Genomic DNA, 16,158 nt, shown 5'->3' with positions numbered 1-16,158 from the left:
CATGGGATTCTCCAGGCAAGAGTACTGGAGTAGGGTGCCATTGCCTTCTCCCTGATCAACCCTAATCTCACTAAAATGGTCCACCCAGATAGGAAGGGACTCCTGACGTGATGTGGCAGAAGGAAATACAGCACCACTTGGGAAGAACTCCCACCAGTGATGGAACCTGCATCTGGACCAGTCTCTAGTGTCTCGGGATACGGGTACTAGAAGAATGGGACCATGAGGAAGCAATGAACTAAACACAGAAAGCAAGAGAAACCATGGGACAAATGTTTTGGGTTCTCAATAAATAATGAAAATTATGGTTAACATGAGAAAACGCCTCAAGGTTGGGAGGGGTGGTGGTGGGGAGATACCCCTCGTCCAAGGTAAGGAGCAGCAGCTGCACTTTGCTGGAGCAGCCATGAAGAGATACCCCACATCCAAGGAAAGAGAAACCCAAGTAAGAAGGTAGGCGTTGCAAGAGGGCATCAGAGGGCATCAGAGGGCAGACACACTGAAACCATAATCACAGAAAACTAGTCAATCTAATCACACTAGGACCACAGTCTTGTCTAACTCAGTGAAACTAAACCATGCCCTGTGGGGCCACCCAAGACGGCCGGGTCATCTTGGAGAGGTCTGACAGAGAGGTGGAGAGGTCTGACAGAATGTGGTCCACTGGAGAAGGAAATGGCAAACCACTTCAGTATTCTTGCCTTGAGAACCCCATGAACAGTATCAAAAGGCAAAATGATAGGATACTGAAAGAGGAACTCCCTAGGTCGGTAGGTGCCCGATATGCTACTGGAGATCAGTGGAGAAATAACTCCAGAAAGAATGAAGGGATGGAGCCAAAGCACAAACAATACCCAGTTGTGGATGTGACTGGTGATAGAAGCAAGGTCTGATGCTGTAAAGAGCAATATTGTATAGGAACCTGGAATGTTGGGTCCATGAATCAAGGCAAATTGGAAGTGGTCAAACAGGAGATGGCAAGAGTGAACGTCGACATTCTAGGAATCGGCGAACTAAGATGGACTGGAATGGGTGAGTTTTTTTTTTGTTTTTTTTTTTTTCTGTTGTTTGTTTTTATTTATTTTTTTTAAATTTTATTTTATTTTTAGACTTTACATAACTGTATTAGTTTTGCCAAATATCAAAATGAATCCACCACAGGTATACATGTGTTCAACTCAGATGACCATTATATCTACTACTGTGGGCAGGAATCCCTCAGAAGAAATGGAGTAGCCATCATGGTCAACAAAAGAGTCTGAAATGCAATACTTGGATGCAAGCTCAAAAACGATGGAATGATCTCTGTTCGTTTCCAAGGCAAACCATTCAATATCACAGTAATCCAAGTCTATGCCCCAACCAGTAATGCTGAAGAAGCTGAAGTCGAACGGTTCTATGAAGACCTACAAGACCTTTTAGAATTAACACCCAAAAAAGATGTCCTTTTCATTATAGGGGACTGGAATGCAGAAGTAGGAAGTCAAGAAACACCTGGAATAACATGCAAATTTGGCCTTGGAATACAGAATGAAGCAGGGCAAAGGTTAATAGAATTTTGCCAAGAGAACACCCTGGTCATAGCAAACACCCTCTTCCAACAACACAAGAGAAGACTCTACACATGGACATCAACAGATGGTCAACAACGAAATCAGATTGACTATATTCTTTGCAGCCAAAGATGGAGAAGCTCTATACAGTCAGCAAAAACAAGACCAGGAGCTGACTGTGGCTCAGATCATGAACTCCTTATTGCCAAATTCAGACTGAAATTGAAGAAAGTAGGGAAAACCACTAGACCATTCAGGTATGACCTAAATCAAATCCCTTATGATTATACAGTAGAAGTGAGAAATAGATTTAAGGGCCTAGATCTGATAGATAGAGTGCCTGATGAACTATGGACAGAAGTTCGTGACATTGTACAGGAGACCATCCCCATGGAGCAAGACCATCCCCATGGAAAAGAAATGCAAAAAAGCAAAATGGCTGTCTGGGGAGGCCTTACAAATAGCTGTGAAAAGAAGAGAAGCCAAAAGCAAAGGAGCAAAGGAAAGATATAAGCATCTGAATGCAGAGTTCCAAAGAATAGCAAGAAGGGATAAGAAAGCCTTCCTCAGTGATCAATGCAAAGAAATAGAGGAAAACAACAGAATGGGAAAGACTAGAGATCTCTTCAAGAAAATCAGAGATACCAAGGGAACATTTCATGCAAAGATGGGCTCGATAAAGGACAGAAATGGTATGGACCTAACAGAAGCAGAAGATATTAAGAAGAGGTGGCAAGAATACACAGAAGAACTATACAAAAAAGATCCTCACGACCAAGATAATCACGATGGTGTGATCACTTACATAGAGCCAGACATCCTGGAATGTGAAGTCAAATGGGCCTTAGAAAGCATCACTATGAACAAAGCTAGTGGAGGTGATGGAATTCCAGTGGAGCTATTTCAAATCCTGAAAGATGATGCTGTGAAAGTGCTGCACTCAATATGCCAGCAAATTTGGAAAACTCAGCAGTGGCCACAGGACTGGAAAAGGTCAGTTTTCATTCCAATTCCAAAGAAAAGCAATGCCAAAGAATGCTCAAACTACCACACAATTGCACTCATCTCACACGCTAGTAAAGTAATGCTCAAAATTCTCCAAGCCAGGCTTCAGCAATACATGAACCGTGAACTTCCAGATGTTCAAGCTGGTTTTAGAAAAGGCATAGGAACAAGAGATCAAATTGCCAACATCTGCTGGATCATGGAAAAAGCAAGAGGGTTCCAGAAAAACATCTATTTCTGCTTTATTGACTATGCCAAAGCCTTGGACTGTGTAGCTCACAAGAAACTGTGGGAAATTCTGAAAGAGATGGGAATACCAGACCACCTGACTGCCTGTTGAGAAACCTCTATGCAGGTCAGGAAGCAACAGTTAGAACTGGACATGGAACAACAGACTGGTTCCAAATAGGAAAAGGAGTATGTCAAGGCTGTATATTGCCACCCTGCTTATTTAACTTCTATGCAGAGTACATCATGAGAAATGCTGGGTGGAAGAAGCACAAGCTGGAATCAATATTGCTGGGAGAAATATCAATAACCTCAGATATGCAGATGACGCCACCCTTATGGCAGAAAGTGAAGAGGAACTAAAAAGCCTCTTGATGAAAGTGAAAGTGGAGAGTTCAGAAAACGAAGATCATGGCATCTGGTCCCATCACTTCATGGGAAATAGATGGGGAAACAGTGGAAACAGTGTCAGACTTTATATTTTGGGGCTCCAAAATCACTGCAGATGGTGACTGCAGCCATGAAATTAAAAGACACTTACTCCTTGGAAGAAAAGTTATGACCGACCTAGATAGCATATTGAAAAGTAGAGACATTACTTTGCCAACGAAGGTCTGTCTACATAGTCAAGGCTACAGTTTTTCCAGTGGTAATGTATGAATGCGAGAGTTGGACTGTGAAGAAAGCTGAGCACAGAAGAATTGATGCTTTTGAACTGTGGTGTTGGAGAAGATTCTTGAGAGTCCCTTGGACTGCAAGGAGATCCAAAAGGAGTCCATCCTAAAGGAGATCAGCCCTGGATGTTCATTGGAAGGACTGATGCTAAAGCTGAAACTCCAGTACTTTGGCCACCTCATGCGAAGAGTTGACTCATTGGAAAAGACTCTGATGCTGGGAGAGATTGGGGGCAGGAGGAGAAGGGGATGACAGAGGATGAGATGGTTGGATGGCATCATTGACTTGATGGATGTGAGTCTGAGTGAACTCCAGGAGTTGGTGATGGACAGGGAGGCCTGGCGTGCTTCGCTTCATGGGGTCGCAAAGAGTCAGACACTACTGCGCTACTGAACTGAATCCAGCAAATGCCCAAAAGGCACATCTTTTCCTGATAAAAACTCAGAATGATTTTGGAATATGATTAGCATAATAAAGAAAACTGATTAGAAACACATGGTGAACTTGATGGTAAGACATAGAAGGATCATAATTAAATTCCCAAGATGAGGATGAGTACTATCAAATGCCACTATTTGGCACTGCTCTGGAAGTTTTCACTGATGTTCTAAGTTTTTAAAAAAAGAATATAAAATTGTAAATGTTGTATTATTTTAAATACACTATTATTTGCAGATGATCAACAATGTATGTGGAGAACACCACAGAAATCAAACAAAAAAAAGGAACTGAGAAAAGAATAAATGATACATCTAGCAAAGATTTCATAAAGCTCATCAGCTTTACTTTATATCATATCAAAAGAGCAGCAAAATGAACATATATATGCAAGTCTATGCATATACATATGTATGTATGAATATATATGAATGTTCCTCAAGAATCTGTAGTAATTATACAAAATCTGTGAATTCTATTGAAGGAAATAACATATAAGTCTTGAATAAATTAAGGTAGCATCCTATGTTCCTCCATGGCAAGAACCAATCTTGGGAAAATATATCAGAAATGTTTCAATTTATCTGGAATTTTAAAATCTTTTATATTCTTGAGCAGGTCGGGCTGGGAGAGACTGTGAAAGCCTCGCTGACTCATGAGATGGCAAAGGCCATGGGAGGCAGTCGGGGTACTTTCCGTCAGCACTCGGTGTGGTTGGTGTGTATGGATGTTCATATAACAAACATTTCTTGGTGAGTAAGAGCTTTGTTTAAATGCCTAAGAGCTAAGTGCACTTTTAATAAGAAGAAAAATGGTGTGAGGTCACCGTGAACTACCAGATATTAAAATGCATGATAAAGCAACAATGTGAAAAGGTTTTTCCTCTATTAGAATTGCGAATTTAGAGGCAGACCTGAAGAACTAGAGAAGTTCAGGGGTTGAGATTCAGTTCAGCTGTTCGGAAAAGAACACTCATGACCTCCTCCACAGGCACCTCCTAGTGTCTGTGACACAGTGCTGAGTGTGGGATGCTGGCAGATAGTGCAGCCAAGAAGATGTGTGGGGCCTGCCCTCGATGCCTCCTTACACCAACACCCTCCTCCCACTTCCGGTGGAGGAGGTGGTATTATCACTCAGTTGTGTCTGACTCTTTGCAACCCCCTGTCCATGGGGTCACAAAGAGTCAGACATGACTGAGCGACTTTCACTTCACTTCACTCACCAGGCCTAAAGGTGCTGCTAACCTGAAAAATGAAGATGGTCTAGTGATCTCATGCGGCCCAGAGAGCAGCTCTGAATAGAAACCAGGATCCTGTCCAACAACTGCAAAAGAAATGTCCCTCTCTTGGGACAGGAGGGGGTTCTGCTACATTCCTTCAGCCGAGAAATAGCAAGGATACCTACACAGGCATCGCCATTCTGCCTCCATCAGGCTTGAAGTCATAACAAGCAGCAAACCCTGCAGGAAGCCAGCCTACAACTGTTTCATCCGAGTTCCCTCTGGTTAACGAGGGAGCGAGTGAAAGAAGTAAGCTGCTCTGTGGCTGAAGCTCAGCTCGAGTAAGAAGCCCTTCCATCTCCTGCAGAAGGATGCTGGGCAAAGGGACAAGGCCTCATGTAGGAGGAGGGGGCCCTGCCCTCCTGGATGCTCCCAGCACCCGTGGGATGTGGAATACTCTCTTACCTCACTAAAGGGGCTTTCTTTGTCTTAGACAAATGGCTCACCATCCTTTCAATGCTAACATCTCATTTCCTATGACACCCAATGTTTCAGTTGGTCAGGATTGGGTAGATGGTCCACATACGTGTAAAATGTTTTCTCGTAATTGAAAAGTAAAGTGAAAGTGTTAGTCACTCAGTCGTGTCTGACTCTGTGCGACCCTATGGACTGTAGCCCACCAGGCTCCTCTGTCCCTGGGGACTCTCCAGTCTAGAATACCGAAGTGGATCACCATGTCCTCCTCCAGGGGATCTTCCCAACCCAGGGGTTGAACCCAGGTCTCCTGCATTGTGGGAGGATTCTTTACCACTGAGCCACCAGGGAAGCCCTTTCTCATAATAACTACTACTACTACTACTAAGTCACTTCAGTCGTGTCCGACTCTGTGTGACCCCACAGACGGCAGCCCACCAGGCTCCCCCATCCCTGGGATTCTCCAGGCAAGAACACTGGAGTGGGTTGCCATTTCCTTCTCCAATGCATGAAAGTGAAAAGTAAAAGGGAAGTCGCTCAATCATGTCCGACTCTTCGCGACCCCATGGACTGCAGCCCACCAGGCTCCCCCGTCCATGGGATTTTCCAGGCAAGAGTACTGGAGTGGGGTGCTGTCGCCTTCTCCGTTCTCATAATTAAGTTGCATCAAATAAAATGTAGCTAGGTCACAGGGGAAATGATTTTTTAGAAATGAGTAGACAGCGGATGGTGGCTCTGCAGGTCAGGTTGTCAGCCTCTTTTCAATAAACCCAGAATTAATTGGGGTTTGCTTCCTTGGTGTGGCTCAGGTGGTAAAAGAATCTGCCTGCAATGTGGGAGACCTGGGTTCAATCCCAGGGTTGGGAAGATCCCCTGGAGAAGGGAAAGGCTACCCACTCCAGTATTCTGGCCTGGAGAATTCCATGGACTGTATAGTCTATAGGGTCACAAAGAGTCGTACACGACTAAGCGACTTTCACTTTCACTTTTCCCAGGTGGCTCAGACGAAAGAATCTGCCTGCAATGTGGGAGACCTAGGTTCAGTCCCTGGGTTGGGGAGATCCCCTGCAGGAGGGCATGGCAACCCACTCCAGTATTCTTGCCTGGAGAATCCCATGGACAGAGGTGCCTGGCAGGCTACAGTCCATGGAATCACAAAGAGTCAGACACGACTGAGTGACTAAGCACATTTGGGTTTTAAGAAAACAGAACAGCAGATTTTCAGCACATGACAACTGTGAGATTTCCGCACGGGGTGGGGCGGGGCCGGGCGGGGAGGAATGCCTTGTCTACCGTCCGGTGTTAGAGAAAGTGCCTAGCTACTGGGAAAAGCTGAAAAGTTGGCTGCCACCCCTGCCCAAGGACGTCTGCCACCCCCAGGCAGTAGGACTGCCCCGCCACGCCCACCTGAGGGCCCACACAGCTTGCCTCCGGATGCAGACATAGGCTCCGCCCATACATTTATTTCATCAGAATCGGACTCCAAAGCTTGAGGATTCAAAGCAGGGTATCAGCACGGCCCCAGGGCCCCTGAGGGCCGCAGGGCTGCAGCCCCAGCCGTGCCCTGGGCAGCAGCGCACAGGCTCTGCCGGCAGCGGGGAGCTGGCTGTCCCCATGCAGGCGGTGGCGGGGCCGGTGCCAAGCGACAGCTGCAAGGGTGTCTTCCAGGCCCACGGGGGGCGGTCCTGGGGGACTGTGGCCAGTACAGCGGCATGGAGCCGGCTCCCCGCAACTCACCCCATTCACTCTGTGGCCTGTTCCGCGTCCCCTGTCCTTTCAAGTTGTTTCCTTCTCGACTCAAGACGGAAGCATTTTGGAAAGTTAGGACTAAGAACCCTGATCTGTGCACTCAGCTATCAGAGCAGCTGACACTTCAAATATATTGATAATTTGAATAGGGAACACATTCTAAAAATGGGAGAAAAAGTTTTATTAGCCTGAGAGTGAAGACAGAATTTTGGTTTTGAGATTTCATACATATATAATATGTATATATGTAAAATATATTAAGATACAAATATTAATATATATATATATATGGCTTCCCTGGAGGCTCAGTGGTAGAGAATTCACTTGCCAATGCAAGAAATGTGGGTTTGATCCATGGGTTGGGAAGATCCCCTGGAGAAGGAAATGGCTACCCACTCCAGTATTCTTGCCTGGGATAATCCCATGCACAGAAGAGCCTGGTGGGCTATAGTTAATGGAGTTGCAAAAGAATCAGATATGACTTGGCAATTAAACAATATATATATTGACAGCAACTAAACAATACACACACATAATGCCAAAGCCAGGGAAAATGTGACAGTTTTTCCTACATAAAAACTTAAAACTCTGACTTGGCAAAAATTACACTTCCCTGTAGCTCAAATGGTAAAGAATCTGCCTGTGAGGCAGGAGACCAGGGTTCAATCCCTGGGTTGGGAAGTTCCTCTGGAGAAGGGAATGGCAATCCATTCCAGTATTCTTGCCTGGAGAATTCCATGGACAGAGAAGCCTGTCGGGCTACAGTCTGTGGGGTCACAAAGAGTCGGACACGACTGAGTGACTAACATAACAACAACAACACGCTAGTAAAGCCAAAGGTGGAACAATTAGGAGAGGGATGTGACAGAGGATATTTTCTAAGTGCAAAGTACTTAAATATGAGTGACCAAAAAAATCCCACAAATGTCCCAATATAAAACAGGCAATGGATGCTGAACATCAATTCACACCAGAAGGACTACAGACTGAAAAATGTAAAAATCTATTTAATCTCATCAGTTGTAATAAATGAAAACAAGGACCAACTAATTTTTGCATGTCATGCCTGCAATGCAGAAGACCCCAGTTCCATTCCTGGGTCTGGAAGATCTGCTGGAGGAGGGATAGGCTACCCACCCCAGTGTTCTTAGGCTTCCCTGTGGCTCAGCTGATAAAGAATCCACCTGCAATGCGGGAGATCTGGGTTCCATCCCTCAGTTGGGAAGATCCCCTGGAGAAGGGAAAGGCTACCTATCATGGAATGTAGGATTCCTGTGTGCTGTTTCCTATCTCTCTTGAGCCCTCTGTTCCTTATCAGTTCCTGTCAGGAGCAAGAGGAGTGGCAAGCCACTCCCAGGACTGAGATCATAGAGATGGGATGCTTCCATATGATGAAAGGGATTATCTATGATCCTCTTTTGATATGGATTGCCTTTTGGCATTATGGCCTCTATTGCTCCTTGATTCCTTGGTAACTTGTAAAGTCTGGTCTTTTGATCTTTATCTGAAGAAGCTACCTTATAATATGGTATATATACTCACACAGAATTCAAAAAAGCACCCTTGTTCCACCAGAGACTTGGGTCCCCCTATCCTTTTCTCTCTTTCTCTCAATCTCTCTATTTCTGGCTGATTCCCTGGAGCGCAAAGGCCAGCTGTGTAACCCAAGGAATATTAGCCTCTTTCCTTCTTTCACTTTCTTATCGTCAACTCTGGACCACCAGGTTCCGGTCCATTAAAGGACCCCAACAAGTGGCGCCCAGAACAGGGGCCTGGTACACGCGGCACTTCGGACGGAGTGACTCAGGGCCTATTGAGGCTGGTAAGTACAAGGACATGGGTCAAATGGCTGGAAAGCCCCCTCACTTTTCTACTTTACTTAATCATTTGTTTAAAGTTCAGGGACTTTCGGTTTCGCACTAATGAGTAGAGGCTTGCCCTCAAACAATAGTTGACCATAATCCCTGGTTCCCTGATGAAGGCAGTTTTGATTTAGAAATTTGGCACTGGGTCAAAAAGAATGTTGAATAAGCCGCCAGATGGGGAAAAAATATTCCAGTTGATTTCTGGCCCCTGTGGGCTCTCATTAAAGCTGTAATTCTGCCATTTCAAGGCAATTCTAGCCCTCCTGATATTCGACAACAGACAGAATGCTTATTACATGAACATGAATTAGATGATGAAACTTTACAAAAGGACCAATTAGAACAACATAAAATATTTCCGAATTTTTCTACAAGCCCTGCCCCGGCTGCTCCAAATGCTCCTTCTCTGCCAACAGGCACGAATCCAAAAGTCTCTCTTTTTCTAGAACCTAATGATTCTGACAACGACTCTCCTGAGATACTTTTTGACACCAAAACTGGGAATACTTTCCTGGATAATAATAAGTCCTTAGCACAATCTCATATTTGCAAAAAATTGCTACCTACTCACTCTCCTTCATGACAGAGGCTCTCTGAATTGCTGGCTTTGCAATCACAAGACTCTGAAGCCCATGGTTTTTCCGCCTTCCCAGTTTTAAGAAATGCTAACACTCGAGGGCAAATAATACCTTAATATGAAGATATTAACATTTTTCACATGCAACAAATAAAAAAGGCTGTAACTATGTATGGCCCACATTCACCTTTTACTAGAGAAATTCTAAATGCTATGGTGTCTTCTATTGAAACCTTTATTCCCTATGATTGGTGAACTTTAATAAAAAGCTCTCCTTAAACCAGGAGAATATCTTCAATGGACAATGTGGTTTCAAGATATAGCCAGAGATCATGCTAACAAAAACGCTTGAGCTAGCGCTCCCCAAAACCAAATAACTTTTGAAATGTTAACTGGCACCGGACAATTTGACGCTATAGAAGCTCAAACACAGTGCCCTCCTTTGTTGCATGAACAATTAAAAACAGTGGCCCTTGAAGCGTGGGATAGAATTACTCCTCAAGGGGAACCTACAGGTAGCTACAATAAAATATTGCAAGGACCTAATGAAACTTATGCTGATTTTTTAGCTAGATTAGAAACTGCTATTTCCCATACTGTAATCGGAGAAGAAGCTAAAAGGCAACTAGAGAAATTACTTGCTTATGAAAATGCAAATCAGGAATGTCAAAAGGCTATAGCCCCAATTCGTGAGACAGGGACTATTATTGATTATTTAAATGTTTGTCGAAATCTAGGATCAGAAACTCAAAAAATGCAAATGCTAGCTGAGACAATTGCTGCTTGCTTTAAAAAGGGAAATGAGGGATGTTTTATATGCAGGGATGAGAACTATTTAAAAAGGGATTGCCCAAAGAAAGCTAATAAAAAAAACCTCCAAAAGTCTGCCCCCACACACTTTGGGTCTTTTACTCGGCAGAACTAGTTTGACTTCTAAAGGAATTACTGTTCACCCTGGAGTAATCGATTCAGATTATAAAGAAGAAATTCAAATTATGATGTCATCTAAGATTTCATGGCAATTCAAAAGAGGGGACAAAATTGCTTTATTATTTCTTTTATCCTACATTTCTTTTTTTTGTTGTTTTAATTTTATTTTATTTTTAAACTTTACAAAATTGTATTAGTTTTGTCAAATATCAAAATGAATTCGCCACAGGTATACATGTGTTCCCCATCCTGAACCCTCCTCCCTCCTCCCTCCCCATACCATCCCTCTGGGTCGTCCCAGTGCACCAGCCCCAAGTATCCAGTATCGTGCTTTGAACCTGGACTGGCAACTCGTTTCATACATGATATTTTACATGTTTCAATGCCATTCTCCCAAATCTTCCCACCCTCTCCCTCTCCCACAGAGTCCATAAGACTGTTCTATACATCAGTGTCTCTTTTGCTGTCTCGTACACAGGGTTATTGTTACCATCTTTCTAAATTCCATATATATGCGTTAGTATACTGTATTGGTGTTTTTCTTTCTGGCTTACTTCATTCTGTATAATAGGCTCCAGTTTCATCCACCTCATTAGAACTGATTCAAATGTACTCTTTTTAATGGCTGAGTAATACTCCATTGTGTATATGTACCACAGCTTTCTTATCCATTCATCTGCTGATGGACATCTAGGTTGCTTCCATGTCCTGGCAATTATAAACAGTGCTGCGATGACCATTGGGGTACACGTGTCTCTTTCCCTTCTGGTTTCCTCAGTGTGTATGCCCAGCAGTGGGATTGCTGGATCATAAGGCAGTTCTATTTCCAGTTTTTTAAGGAATCTCCACACTGTTCTCCATAGTGGCTGTACTAGTTTGCATTCCCACCAACAGTGTAAGAGGGCTCCCTTTTCTCCACACCCTCTCCTATCCTACATTTCTATTAACTCCTCTAATGATGTATGGACAGGCGGATTCAGCAGAACAGATCAAAAACAATCTTTATGACATCGCTGGTATCTGAATATGCCCGACAAAATATATATATCAAAATTAATGGTAAAAGATTTTCTGGTCTCCTCGATACTGGCTCTGATATTACTATTATATCCAAACATTTATGGCTCAAATACTGGCCTATACAAGAAAATCTCTTGCCAAATTGCAGGAATTTCTCAAACCAAAGTATAAGAAGTTTATCAAAGTGTTCAAATCTACCCATGTGAGGGACCAGAAGGCCAACCTGCAACATTAAAACCTTATGTGATAGATGCACCCCTTAATTCAACAGGAAGGGATTTACTTATTCTATGGCAAACTCAGATATACATTCCACATTTTTCCTAGGGGCCACTGCTCATTTAACAAATAATACAATTATTAAAATAACTTGGAAAAACGACAAGCCCATTTGGACAGAGCAGTGGCCCCTTATGAAAGGGAAACTACAGGCTGCTAAAGAACTTATAGACACACAATTAGAACTGAAACATATCGAGGACTCTTGCTGTCCTTGGAACTCTCTTATTTTTGTTATAAAAAGAAAATCTAACAAATGGCATCTCTTAAAAAACCTCAGAAAAGTTAATGCATCTATGAAACCTATGGGTGCATTACAATCAGGAATCCCATCACCTACCACTATTCCTCAAAATTGGCGCATTATTATTATTGATTTGCAAGATTGCTCTTTTAATATACCTCTACCTGCTTTGGACAGAGAGAGATTCGCTTTCTCTCCCCCTTACCCTAATCATATCGGGCCTCATAAACGATACCAATGGGCTCTATTGCCTCAAGGAATGATGAATTCTCCCACTGTGCGTCAGTACTAAGTAGCTGAAGCCCTTGAGCCTGTGAGAAAACAATTTCCTGACTTTCTTGTTATCCATTATATGGATGATATATTGTTTTTGGCTCCATCCGTTTTAGAAACTCATACATATGTTTGATATAGCTCAACAATGCCTAAAAAACCTCTGGATTAATCATTGCCCCTGAAAAAATTCAAACCTCTACACCTTATCATTACTTAGGATTTGTTGTTAATAGACAATGTATTACTCCCCAACTAACTCAGATTTGTACTAATAAACTATCAACCTTAAATTTTCAGAAACTCTTAGATGATATAAATTGGATTAGACCCTCTTTCAGTTCAGTTCAGTTCAGTTCAGTTCAGTTGCTCAGTCCTGTCCAACTCTTTGCAACCCCATGAATCGCAGCACGCCAGGCCTCGCCGTCCATCACCAACTCCCGCAGTTCACTCAGACTCACATCCATCAAGTCAGTGATGCCATCCAGCCATCTAATCCTCTGTCATCCCCTGTCATCCCCTTCTCCTCCTGCCCCCTCCCAGCATCAGAGCCTTTTCCAATGAGTCAGCTCTTCGCATGAGGTGACCAAAGTACTGCAGTTTCAGCTTTAGCATCATTCCTTCCAAAGAAATCCCAGGGCTGACCTCCTTTAGGATGGACTGGTTGGATCTCCTTGCAGTCCAAGGGACTCTCAAAAGTCTTCTCCAACACCACAGTTCAAAAGCATCAATTCTTCGGCGCTCAGCCTTCTTCACAGTCCAACTCTCACATCCATAATGACCACAGGAAAAACCATAGCCTTGACTAGATGGACCTTTGTTGGCAAAGTAATGTCTCTGCTTTTGAATATGCTATCTAGGTTGGTCATAACTTTCCTTCCAAGGAGTAAGTGTCTTTTAATTTCATGGCTGCAGTCACCATCTGTAGTGATTTTGGAGCCCCAAAAAATAAAGTCTGACACTGTTTCCCCTGTTTCCCCATCTATTTCCCATGAAGTGATGGGACTGGATGCCATGATCTTCGTTTTCTGAATGTTGAGCTTTAAGCCAACTTTTTCACTCTCCACTTTCACTTTCATCAAGAGGCTTTTGAGTTCCTCTTCACTTTCTGCCATAAGGGTGGCGTCATCTGCATATCTGAGGTTATTTATATTTCTCCCGGCAATCTTGATTCCAGCTTGTACTTCTTCCAGCCCAGCGTTTCTCATGATGTACTCTGCATATAAGTTAAATAAGCAGGGTGGCAATATACAGCCTTGAGGTACTCCTTTTCCTATTCGGAACCAGTCTGTTGTTCCATGTCCAGTTCTAACTGTTGCTTCCTGACCTGCATATAGATTTCTCAGGAGGCAGGTCAGGTGGTCTGGTATTCCCATCTCTATCAGAATTTTCCACAGTTTTTTGTGATCCACACAGTCCAAGGCTTTGGCATAGTCAATAAAGCAGAAATAGATGTTTTTCTGGAATTCTCTTGCTTTTTTCATGATCCAGCGTTGCTGCTGCTAAGTCACTTCAGTCGTGTCTCACTCTGTGCGACCCCATAGACAGCAGCCCACCAGGCTCCCCCGTCCCTGGGATTCTCCAGGCAAGAACACTGGAGTGGGTTGCCATTTCCTTCTCCAATGTATGAAAGTGAAAAGTGAAAGTGAAGTCGCTCAGTCGTGCCCTACTCTTAGCGACCCCTACTCTTAGAGACCCCATGGACTGCAGCCTACTGGGCTCCTCCATCCATGGGATTTTCCAGACAAGAGTACTGGAGTGGGTTGCCATTGCCTTGGCATTGCTAATTATCAACTGACTAATCTATTTAATACTTTGAAAGGAGATCCTGATTTAAACAGCCCCTGAGCACTTTCTCAGGAGACATGAGAGGAATTCTATTTGGTACAAAATAAATTACAAAAGCAATTTCTTACTCACATTAGACTATATTTAAAGCATCTGCCTGCAATGCGGGAGACCCGGGTTTAATTCCTGGGTTGGGAAGATCCCCTGGAGAAGGAAATGGCAATCCACTCCAGCATTCTTGCCTGGAAAATCCCATGGACGGAGGAGTGTGATAGGCTACAGTCCATGAGGTCGCAAAGAGTCAGACACGACTGAGCGACTTCATTTTCACTTTTCATCTTTAGAACTATTTTTACTCCCCTCTCTTCATTCTCCCACGGGACTTCTTGCCCAAAAAGAACACCCAATAGAATGGATCTATACCCATTTTAGAGGAATAAAGTCACTTACACCCTACCTGATTTAATTGCTCTAATCATTATCAATGGAAGAAATAGGACTAAAATTCTAATTGGCTCTGATCCCCATAAAATTGTGATACCTGTCAATAAATCTCAATTCGAGAATGCCTTACAAACTTCTATTGATTTCCAAATAGCTCTTCTGGACTATTTTGGAGAAATTTCGTTTCATTATCCTTCTAACAAGCTATGGAATTCCTTCAAAAATACTGAATTTATTATTTCCCGTATCGTCAGCTCACAGCCAATACCTCAAGCTGAAGCTTTCTATATAGAGGGGACACTATCTGAACACTAAAGAACACTAAAGCCTCATTCTGGTCTCTCAAAGAATATAAAGTTTTTTAAACTAAATTCCATTCTGCTCAGCAAAATGAATTATATGCTCTTATTCACATCACACACTAAAATTGCAAATAAAAAAATTTAAAAAGGGGGAATACACTGGAACATTGCTATCTTCCCTTTCTAAAGCAGACTCTACTAGATTCCAACATAAGATATTCTCTAAACCTATAATTATTGTTAGTACAGTTTTATTTGTTTTAAATTTTTTAAACTTACCACAAAGAGATATCTTGACAAGAGCAGAAAAACATTTCAAGTAATTGAAGGACACTTCTCTTCCTCTGCCCATTTGGTATCAAGATGGGTTCAATAAACAATGGAAATCTGGGAAAATAATCTTACAGGGAAAGGGATATGCTTGTATTTCCCCAGATAGATCCAATGAACTCACATGGCTTCCTCTTAGGAAGATTCGACCCAAGGGGGCCCCCGGCATTCAAAATGGAGACCAAAACAACAAAAACCTCAGGAGGAAGAAATTCCAATTTGGGCCATGTCAGATCTAAAGATCTCCAGGAAGCACCGCCCTCGGTGACATCAACCGTATGACCTCCCCTCTTGGAGACAGAAAAAACCCTTACTAATCAAGCTGAAAATCTGGTTTCTCAACAGGGAATGGCTCGGAGTCCTGAAAACCTTCTTATCGCTTTGCTCGCTTGGTTGGCCCGCATATCCCCTGGCTCCAGATTAACTAATCATACTTACTGGGCTTAGTTACCCAACCCCCCTTTATCGCAGGTCATAGAATGGACGGATAAAGGAGGTATCAACCAATGACTCCACCCATATGCCCCCTCCCTGGAACATGAAGGGGCCCTCACACCCTGGGGAGGAGGGAAAACAAACATTTCTTTAGGCTATGAAGTCCTTCCCTTGTGCCTGGGCCCAGGGTAAGTATGCATAAACGTCAGCCAACAAACTTGGGCTTTTGTCCTGCCTCCAAAAGAAGACTTTCGGACATTGCTTGGATTATTTACTGCCCTTTCTTTGTGAACCATGTTTATACTACTGAAACTTGAGGGAAAGAGTTAG

At 43.1% G+C, this 16,158-nt stretch overlaps 1 protein-coding gene across 2 annotated transcripts in view; it reads right to left on the bottom strand.

Annotated features, from left to right (window-relative positions):
- Window positions 1-15,729, bottom strand: part of CD226 (CD226 molecule) — a 79,637-nt gene extending 63,908 nt beyond the window's left edge. For both annotated transcript variants that reach the window (XM_055559233.1, XM_055559232.1), the window contains exon 1: window positions 15,343-15,729. The gene's annotated coding sequence lies outside the window, so the exon portion shown is untranslated. The remainder of the gene's footprint in view (window positions 1-15,342) is intronic.
- Between the last annotated feature and the right edge of the window lie 429 nt (window positions 15,730-16,158).

The sequence above is a fragment of the Bubalus kerabau genome, chromosome 21, assembly GCF_029407905.1.
Source record: "Bubalus kerabau isolate K-KA32 ecotype Philippines breed swamp buffalo chromosome 21, PCC_UOA_SB_1v2, whole genome shotgun sequence".
Classification (NCBI taxonomy): domain Eukaryota; kingdom Metazoa; phylum Chordata; class Mammalia; order Artiodactyla; family Bovidae; genus Bubalus; species Bubalus kerabau.
Note: the sequence above shows the minus strand (reverse complement) of the source record. Positions and strands in the feature narration are given on the sequence as shown.